The 7,191-nt window shown below is 49.9% G+C and overlaps 12 non-coding genes across 12 annotated transcripts; all 12 read right to left on the bottom strand.

The window, feature by feature from the left end:
• Nucleotides 1-220: 220 nt before the first annotated feature.
• Nucleotides 221-383, bottom strand: LOC134990532 (U1 spliceosomal RNA). The gene has a single exon (XR_010195333.1). It is a non-coding gene; the product is annotated as a U1 spliceosomal RNA (small nuclear RNA).
• Nucleotides 384-535: 152 nt separating this feature from the next.
• On the bottom strand, nt 536-699 carry LOC134990536 (U1 spliceosomal RNA). The gene has a single exon (XR_010195337.1). It is a non-coding gene; the product is annotated as a U1 spliceosomal RNA (small nuclear RNA).
• A 671-nt stretch (nt 700-1,370) lies between these two features.
• On the bottom strand, nt 1,371-1,533 carry LOC134990529 (U1 spliceosomal RNA). Its single transcript, XR_010195331.1, has one exon. It is a non-coding gene; the product is annotated as a U1 spliceosomal RNA (small nuclear RNA).
• A 152-nt stretch (nt 1,534-1,685) lies between these two features.
• Nucleotides 1,686-1,849, bottom strand: LOC134990534 (U1 spliceosomal RNA). Its single transcript, XR_010195335.1, has one exon. It is a non-coding gene; the product is annotated as a U1 spliceosomal RNA (small nuclear RNA).
• A 671-nt stretch (nt 1,850-2,520) lies between these two features.
• On the bottom strand, nt 2,521-2,683 carry LOC134990530 (U1 spliceosomal RNA). Its single transcript, XR_010195332.1, has one exon. It is a non-coding gene; the product is annotated as a U1 spliceosomal RNA (small nuclear RNA).
• A 152-nt stretch (nt 2,684-2,835) lies between these two features.
• Nucleotides 2,836-2,999, bottom strand: LOC134990535 (U1 spliceosomal RNA). Its single transcript, XR_010195336.1, has one exon. It is a non-coding gene; the product is annotated as a U1 spliceosomal RNA (small nuclear RNA).
• Nucleotides 3,000-3,669: 670 nt separating this feature from the next.
• LOC134990527 (U1 spliceosomal RNA) lies at nt 3,670-3,832 on the bottom strand. Its single transcript, XR_010195329.1, has one exon. It is a non-coding gene; the product is annotated as a U1 spliceosomal RNA (small nuclear RNA).
• Nucleotides 3,833-3,984: 152 nt separating this feature from the next.
• Nucleotides 3,985-4,148, bottom strand: LOC134990533 (U1 spliceosomal RNA). Its single transcript, XR_010195334.1, has one exon. It is a non-coding gene; the product is annotated as a U1 spliceosomal RNA (small nuclear RNA).
• Nucleotides 4,149-4,818: 670 nt separating this feature from the next.
• Nucleotides 4,819-4,981, bottom strand: LOC134990526 (U1 spliceosomal RNA). Its single transcript, XR_010195328.1, has one exon. It is a non-coding gene; the product is annotated as a U1 spliceosomal RNA (small nuclear RNA).
• A 152-nt stretch (nt 4,982-5,133) lies between these two features.
• LOC134990525 (U1 spliceosomal RNA) lies at nt 5,134-5,297 on the bottom strand. Its single transcript, XR_010195327.1, has one exon. It is a non-coding gene; the product is annotated as a U1 spliceosomal RNA (small nuclear RNA).
• Nucleotides 5,298-5,972: 675 nt separating this feature from the next.
• LOC134990528 (U1 spliceosomal RNA) lies at nt 5,973-6,135 on the bottom strand. The gene has a single exon (XR_010195330.1). It is a non-coding gene; the product is annotated as a U1 spliceosomal RNA (small nuclear RNA).
• Nucleotides 6,136-6,287: 152 nt separating this feature from the next.
• On the bottom strand, nt 6,288-6,451 carry LOC134990524 (U1 spliceosomal RNA). Its single transcript, XR_010195326.1, has one exon. It is a non-coding gene; the product is annotated as a U1 spliceosomal RNA (small nuclear RNA).
• Nucleotides 6,452-7,191: the final 740 nt, after the last annotated feature.

Genomic DNA, 7,191 nt, shown 5'->3' with positions numbered 1-7,191 from the left:
CAGCTGGGCACTGTAATAGCTCCAGAGCTGCTCTGTAAGGCAACTAAAAGGGTGTGGGCCCTGCAGCACTACCTGTAGTTCGCATTGTGCGTTGGAAGGCACAAAGTAAGCAGACGGGAGAAGTCAAGATAGTGCGCAAGGGCATAGAAGGGAGTGGCTCAAGAAAAGAGAAGTGTAAACAGACAGCAAACTAGGCTGGAGAAAGACATGAGACAAAGAGATCTGAATTATACGAGAGCCGACCAGGGGAAACACAAATTATGCAGTCAAGTTTCCCACATTTGGGGATATCGCAGGAGCAGCACACCCAGAGTGCAATTGGTGAGCCTTGCCCTGGGAGAAGCACCTTCATGATCATAGTATCTCACCTAGCAGGTAAGTAGGAGTTGGGCTAGAGCTGGGGAGGGTCGCTGCTCGGGCACCCCCCTGTCAAGTGAAGGAGATCCAACTGAGGCAGCACAAGGGAACTCTCGAAAGAAGAACAAGGCTAGAGGAAGATCTGAGACAAAGAAATCTGACTTTTACCAGAGCTGACCAGAGGAAAGCACAAACACAGTCCCCCACTACCACAAATAATGCTGTCAAGTTTCCCACATTTGGGAAAATAACAGGGGTCAGCATACCCAGAATGCAATGAATGAACCTCACCCTGGGAGAACAATCTTCATGACCATGGTATCTCTTATGCAAAATAAGTATGATTTGGGATAGGGCTGGAGAGGGCCGCTGCTCAGGCACATCTCTGTCAAGTAAAGGAGATTCAACTGAGGCAGCACAAGGGAACTCTCATCTGGGGACAACAACTGCAGGAGGTACACATATTTTCAGATGAACATGGGAGGGCAGAAGGCTGCCTAATACTGAAGCACCCCCAAACAACAAACCAAATGCAACAACTAGTGCAAGCATTCCTGGGGGAAGGCCTGCAGCATATGGATTTGCATATGGTGATGTCATCCAAACAGTGGGTCAAAGTTGGCTTCAACCCTCGTCTGCATATGAAAAGATAAAATTGGCATGCAGGGCATGGCGGCCTTTTGCGGTGCTTGGATGACCCCTAGTTCGCATTAAACACCTCCACCCTCCTTCGGTGTGGGGCTCATGATGGCTATGCCCCAGCCCCTGAAGCATTCAAGCTGATTTCTTGCAGCAGCTGGGCACTGTAACAGCTCCAGAGCTGCTCTGTAAGGCAAGTAAAAGGGTGTGGGCCCTGCAGCACTACCTGTAGTTTGCATTGTGTGTTGGAAGGCACAAAGTAAGCAGACGGGAGAAGTCAGGATAGTGCGCAAGGGCATAGAAGGGAGCAACTCAAGAAAAGAGAAGTGGAAACAGACTGCAAATTAGGCTGGAGAGAGACCTGAGACAAAGAGATCTGAATTATACGAGAGCCGACCAGGTGAAACACAAATTATGCAGTCAAGTGTCCAACATTTGGGGAAACCGCAGGAGTAGCACACCCAGAGTGCAATGGGTGAGCCTTGCCCTGGGAGAAGCACCTTCATGATCATAGTATCTCACCTGGCAGGTAAGTAGGAGCTGGGCTAGAGCTGGGGAGGGTCGCTGCTCGGGCACCCCCCTGTCAAGTGAAGGAGATCCAACTGAGGCAGCACAAGGGAACTCTCAAAAGAAGAACAAGGCTAGAGGAAGATCTGAGACAAAGAAATCTGACTTTTACCAGAGCTGACCAGAGGAAAGCACAAACACAGTCCCTCACTACCACAAATAATGCAGTCCAGTTTCCCACATTTGGGGAAATCACAGGGGTCAGCATACCCAGAATGCAATGAATGAACCTCACCCTGGGAAAACAATCTTCATGACCATGGTATCTCCTATGCAAAATAAGTATGATTTGGGATAGAGCTGGGGAGGGCCGCTGCTCAGGCACATCTCTGTCAAGTAAAGGAGATTCAACTGAGGCAGCACAAGGGAACTCTCATCGGGGGACAACAACTGCAGGGAGAACACATATTTTCAGATGAACATGGGAGGGCAGAAGGCTGCCTAATACTGAAGCACCCCCAAACAACAAACCAAATGCAACAACTAGTGCTAGCATTCCTGGGGGAAGGCCTGCAGCAGATGGATTTGCATATGGTGATGTCATCCAAGCAGTGGGTCAAAGTTGGCTTCAACACTCATCTGCATATGAATAGAGAAGAGGGGCGTGCAGGGCATGGCGGCCTTTTGCGGCGCTTGGATGACCCCTAGTTCGCATTAAACACCTCCACCCTCCTTCGGTGTGGGGCTCATGTTGGCTATGCCCCAGCCCCTGAAGCATTCAAGCTGATTTCTTGCAGCAGCTGGGCACTGTAACAGCTCCAGAGCTGCTCTGTAAGGCAAGTAAAAGGGTGTGGGCCCTGCAGCACTACCTGTAGTTCGCATTGTGCGTTGGAAGGCACAAAGTTAGCAGACGGGAGAAGTCAGGATAGTGCGCAAGGGCATAGAAGGGAGCGGCTCAAGAAAAGAGAAGTGGAAACAGACAGCAAACTAGGCTGGAGAGAGACCTGAGACAAATACATCTGAATTATACGAGAGCCGACCAGGGGAAACACAAATTATGCAGTCAAGTTTCCCACATTTGGGGAAATCACAGGGGCAGCACACCCAGAGTGCGATGGGTGAGCCTTGCCCTGGGAGAAGCACCTACATGATCATAGGATCTCACCTGGCAGGTAAGTAGGAGTTGGGCTAGAGCTGGGGAGGGTCGCTGCTCGGGCACCCCCCTGTCAAGTGAAGGAGATCCAACTGAGGCAGCACAAGGGAACTCTCGAAAGAAGAACAAGGCTAGAGGAAGATCTGAGACAAAGAAATCTGACTTTTACCAGAGCTGACCAGAGGAAAGCACAAACACAGCCCCCCACTACCACAAATAATGCAGTCGAGTTTCCAACATTTGGGGAAATCACAGGGGTCAGCATAAACAGAATGCAATGAATGAACCTCACCATGGGAGAACAATCTTCATGACCATGGTATCTCCTATGCAAAATAAGTATGATTTGGGATAGAGCTGGGGAGGGCCGCTGCTCAGGCACATCTCTGTCAAGTAAAGGCGATTCAACTGAGGCAGCACAAGGGAACTCTCATCTTGGGACAACAACTGCAGGGAGAACACATATTTTCAGATGAACATGGGAGGGCAGAAGGCTGCCTAATACTGAAGCACCCCCAAACAACAAACCAAATGCAACAACTAGTGCAAGCATTCCTGGGGAAGGCCTGCAGCAGATGGATTTGCATATGGTGATGTCATCCAAGCAGTGGGTCAAAGTTGGCTTCAACCCTCGTCTGCATATGAAAAGAAAAAAGGGATGTGCAGGGAATGGCGGCCTTTTGCGGCGCTTGGATGACCCCTAATTCGCATTAAACATCTCCACCCTCCTTCGGTGTGGGGCTCATGATGGCTATGCCCCAGCCCCTGAAGCATTCAAGCTGATTTCTTGCAGCAGCTGGGCACTGTAACAGCTCCAGAGCTGCTCTGTAAAGCATGTAAAAGGGTGTGGGCTCTGCAGCACTACCTGTAGTTTGCATTGTGCGTTGGAAGGCACAAAGTATACAGACAGGAGAGGTCAGAATAGTGCGCAAGGGCATAGAAGGGAGCGGCTCAAGAAAAGAGAAGTGGAAACAGACAGCAAACTAGGCTGGAGAGAGACCTGAGACAAAGAGATCTGAATTATACGAGAGCCGACCAGGGGAAACACAAATTATGCAGTCAAGTTTCCCACATTTGGGGAAATCACAGGGGCAGCACACCCAGAGTGCAATGGGTGAGCCTTGCCCTGGGAGAAGCACCTACATGATCATAGTATCTCACCTGGCAGGTAAGTAGGAGTTGGGCTAGAGCTGGGGAGGGTCGCAGCTCGGGCACCCCCCTGTCAAGTGAAGGAGATCCAACTGAGGCAGCACAAGGGAACTCTCGAAAGAAGAACAAGGCTAGAGGAAGATCTGAGACAAAGAAATCTGACTTTTACCAGAGCTGACCAGAGGAAAGCACAAACACAGTCCCCCACTACCACAAATAATGCAGTCAAGTTTCCCACATTTGGGGAAATCACAGGGGTCAGCATACCCAGAATGCAATGAATGAACCTCAACCTGGGAGAACAATCTTCATGAGCATGGTATCTCCTATGCAAAATAAGTATGATTTGGGATAGAGCTGGGGAGGGCCGCTGCTCAGGCACATCTCTGTCAAGTAAAGGAGATTCAACTGAGGCAGCACAAGGGAACTCTCATCTGGGGACAACAACTGCAGGGAGAACACATATTTTCAGATGAACATGGGAGGGCAGAAGGCTGCCTAATACTGAAGCACCCCCAAACAATAAACCAAATGCAACAACTAGTGCAAGCATTCCTGGGGGAAGGCCTGCAGCAGATGGATTTGCATATGGTGATGTCATCCAAGCAGTGGGTCAAAGTTGGCTTCAACCCTCGTCTGCATATGAAAAGAAAAAAGGTATGTGCTGGGCATGGCGGCCTTTTGCGGCGCTTGGATGACCCCTAATTCACATTAAACACCTCCACCCTCCTTCGGTGTGGGGCTCATGTTGGCTATGCCCCAGCCCCTGAAGCATTCAAGCTGATTTCTTGCAGCAGCTGGGCACTGTAACAGCTCCAGAGCTGCTCTGTAAAGCATGTAAAAGGGTGAGGGCCCTGCAGCACTACCTGTAGTTTGCATTGACGTTGGAAGGCACAAAGTAAGCAGACAGGAGAGGTCATAATAGTGCGCAAGGGCATAGAAGGGAGCGGCTCAAGAAAAGAGAAGTGGAAACAGACAGCAAACTAGGCTGGAGAGAGACCTGAGACAAAGAGATCTGAATTATACGAGAGCCGACCAGGGGAAACACAAATTATGCAGTCAAGTTTCCCACATTTGGGGAAATCGCAAGAGCAGCACACCCAGAGTGCAATGGGTGAGCCTTGCCCTGGGAGAAGCACCTTCATGATCATAGTATCTCACCTGGCAGGTAAGTAGGAGTTGGGCTAGAGCTGGGTAGGGTCACTGCTCGGGCACTTCCCTGTCAAGTGAAGGAGATCCAAGTGAGTCAGCACAAGGGAACTCTCGAAAGAAGAACAAGGCTAGAGGAAGATCTGAGACAAATAAATCTGACTTTTACCAGAGCTGACCAGAGGAAAGCACAAACACAGTCCCCCACTACCACAAATAATGAAGTCGAGTTTCCCACATTTGGGGAAATCACAGGGGTCAGCATACCCAAAATGCAATGAATGAACCTCACCCTGGGATAACAGTCTTCATTACCATGATATCTCCTATGCAAAATAAGTATGATTTGGGATAGGGCTGGGGAGGGCCGCTGCTCAGGCACATCTCTGTCAAGTAAAGGAGATTCAACTGAGGCAGCACAAGGGAACTCTCATCTGGGGACAACAACTGCAGGGAGAACACATATTTTCAGATGAACATGGGAGGGCAGAAGGCAGCCTAATACTGAAGCACCCCCAAACAACAAACCAAATGCAACAACTAGTACAAGCATTCCTGGGGGAAGGTCAGCAGAAGACGGATTTGCATACAGTGATGTCATCCAAGCAGTGGGCCAAAGTTGTCTGGAACCCTCATCTGCATATGAAAAGAGAAAAGGGGTATGCAGGGAATGGCGGCCTTTTGCGGCGCTTGGATGACCCTTAGTTCGCATTAAACACCCCCACCCTCCTTCGGTGTGGGGCTCATGTTGGCAATGCCCCAGCCCCTGAAGCATTCAAGCTGATTTCTTGCAGCAGCTTGGCACTGTAACAGCTCCAGAGCTGCTCTGTAATGCAAGTAAAAGTTTGTGGGCCCTGCAGCACTACCTGTAGTTTGCATTGTGCATTGGAAGGCACAAAGTAAGCAGACAGGAGGAGAAGTCAGGATAGTGCACAAGGGTATAGAAGGGAGGGGCTCAAAAAAAGAAGAAGTGGAAACAGACTGCAAACTAGGCTGGAGAGAGACCTGAGACAAAGAGATCTGAATTATATAAAAGCCGACCAGTGGAAACACAAATTATGCAGTCAAGTTTCCCATATTTTGGGAAATCACAGGGGCAGCACACCCAGAGTGCAATGGGTGAGCCTTGCCCTGGGAGAAGCACCTTCATGATCATAGTATCTCACCTGGCAGGTAAGTAGGAGTTGGGCTAGAGCTGGGGAGGGTCGCTGCTTGGGCACCCCCCTGTCAAGTAAAGGAGATCCAACTGAGGCAGCACAAGGGAACTCTCGAAAGAAGAACAAGGCTAGAGGAAGATCTGAGATAAAGAAATCTGACTTTTACCAGAGCTGACCAGAGGAAAGCACAAACACAGTCCCCCACTACCACAAATAATGCAGTCAAGTTTCCCACATTTGGGGAAATCACAGGGGTCAGCATACCCAGAATGCAATGAATGAACCTCACCCTGGGAGAACGATCTTCATGACCATGGTATCTCCTATGCAAAATAAGTATGATTTGGGATAGGGCTGGGGAGGGCCGCTGCTCAGGCACATCTCTGTCAAGTAAAGAAGATTCAACTGAGGCAGCACAAGGGAACTCTCATCTGGGGACAACAACTGCAGGGAGAACACATATTTTCAGATGAACATGGGAGGGCAGAAGGCTGCCTAATACTGAAGCACCCCCAAACAACAAACCAAATGCAACAACTAGTGCAAGCATTCCTGGGGGAAGGCCTGCAGCAGATGGATTTGCATATGGTGATGTCATCCAAGCAGTGGGTCAAATTTGGCTTCAACCCTCGTCTGCATATGAAAAGAGAAAAGGGGCGTGCAGGGCATGGCGGCCTTTTGCGGCGCTTGGATGACCCCTAGTTCGCATTAAACACCTCCACCCTCCTTCGGTGTGGGGCTCATGTTGGCTATGCCCCAGCCCCTGAAGCATTCAAGCTGATTTCTTGCAGAAGCTGGGCACTGTAACAGCTCCAGAGCTGCTCTGTATGGCAAGTAAAAGGGTGTGGGCCCTGCAGCACTACCTGTAGTTCGCATTGTGCGTTGGAAGGCACAAAGTAAGCAGATGGGAGAAGTCAGGATAGTGCGCAAGGGCATAGAAGGGAGCGGCTCAAGAAAAGAGAAGTGGAAACAGACAGCAAACTAGGCTGGAGAGCTCTTCTGTCTATATTTTGCAAACCTGCTCTTGTCCTCTCCAGCTGCTCCATGTAGATTTGACGTCTGGAAAGGTGCATAACCCAC

This window comes from Pseudophryne corroboree, unplaced genomic scaffold, assembly GCF_028390025.1.
Source record: "Pseudophryne corroboree isolate aPseCor3 unplaced genomic scaffold, aPseCor3.hap2 scaffold_1174, whole genome shotgun sequence".
Lineage (NCBI taxonomy): Eukaryota > Metazoa > Chordata > Amphibia > Anura > Myobatrachidae > Pseudophryne > Pseudophryne corroboree.
This window is presented reverse-complemented; position numbering and strand designations above follow the sequence as displayed.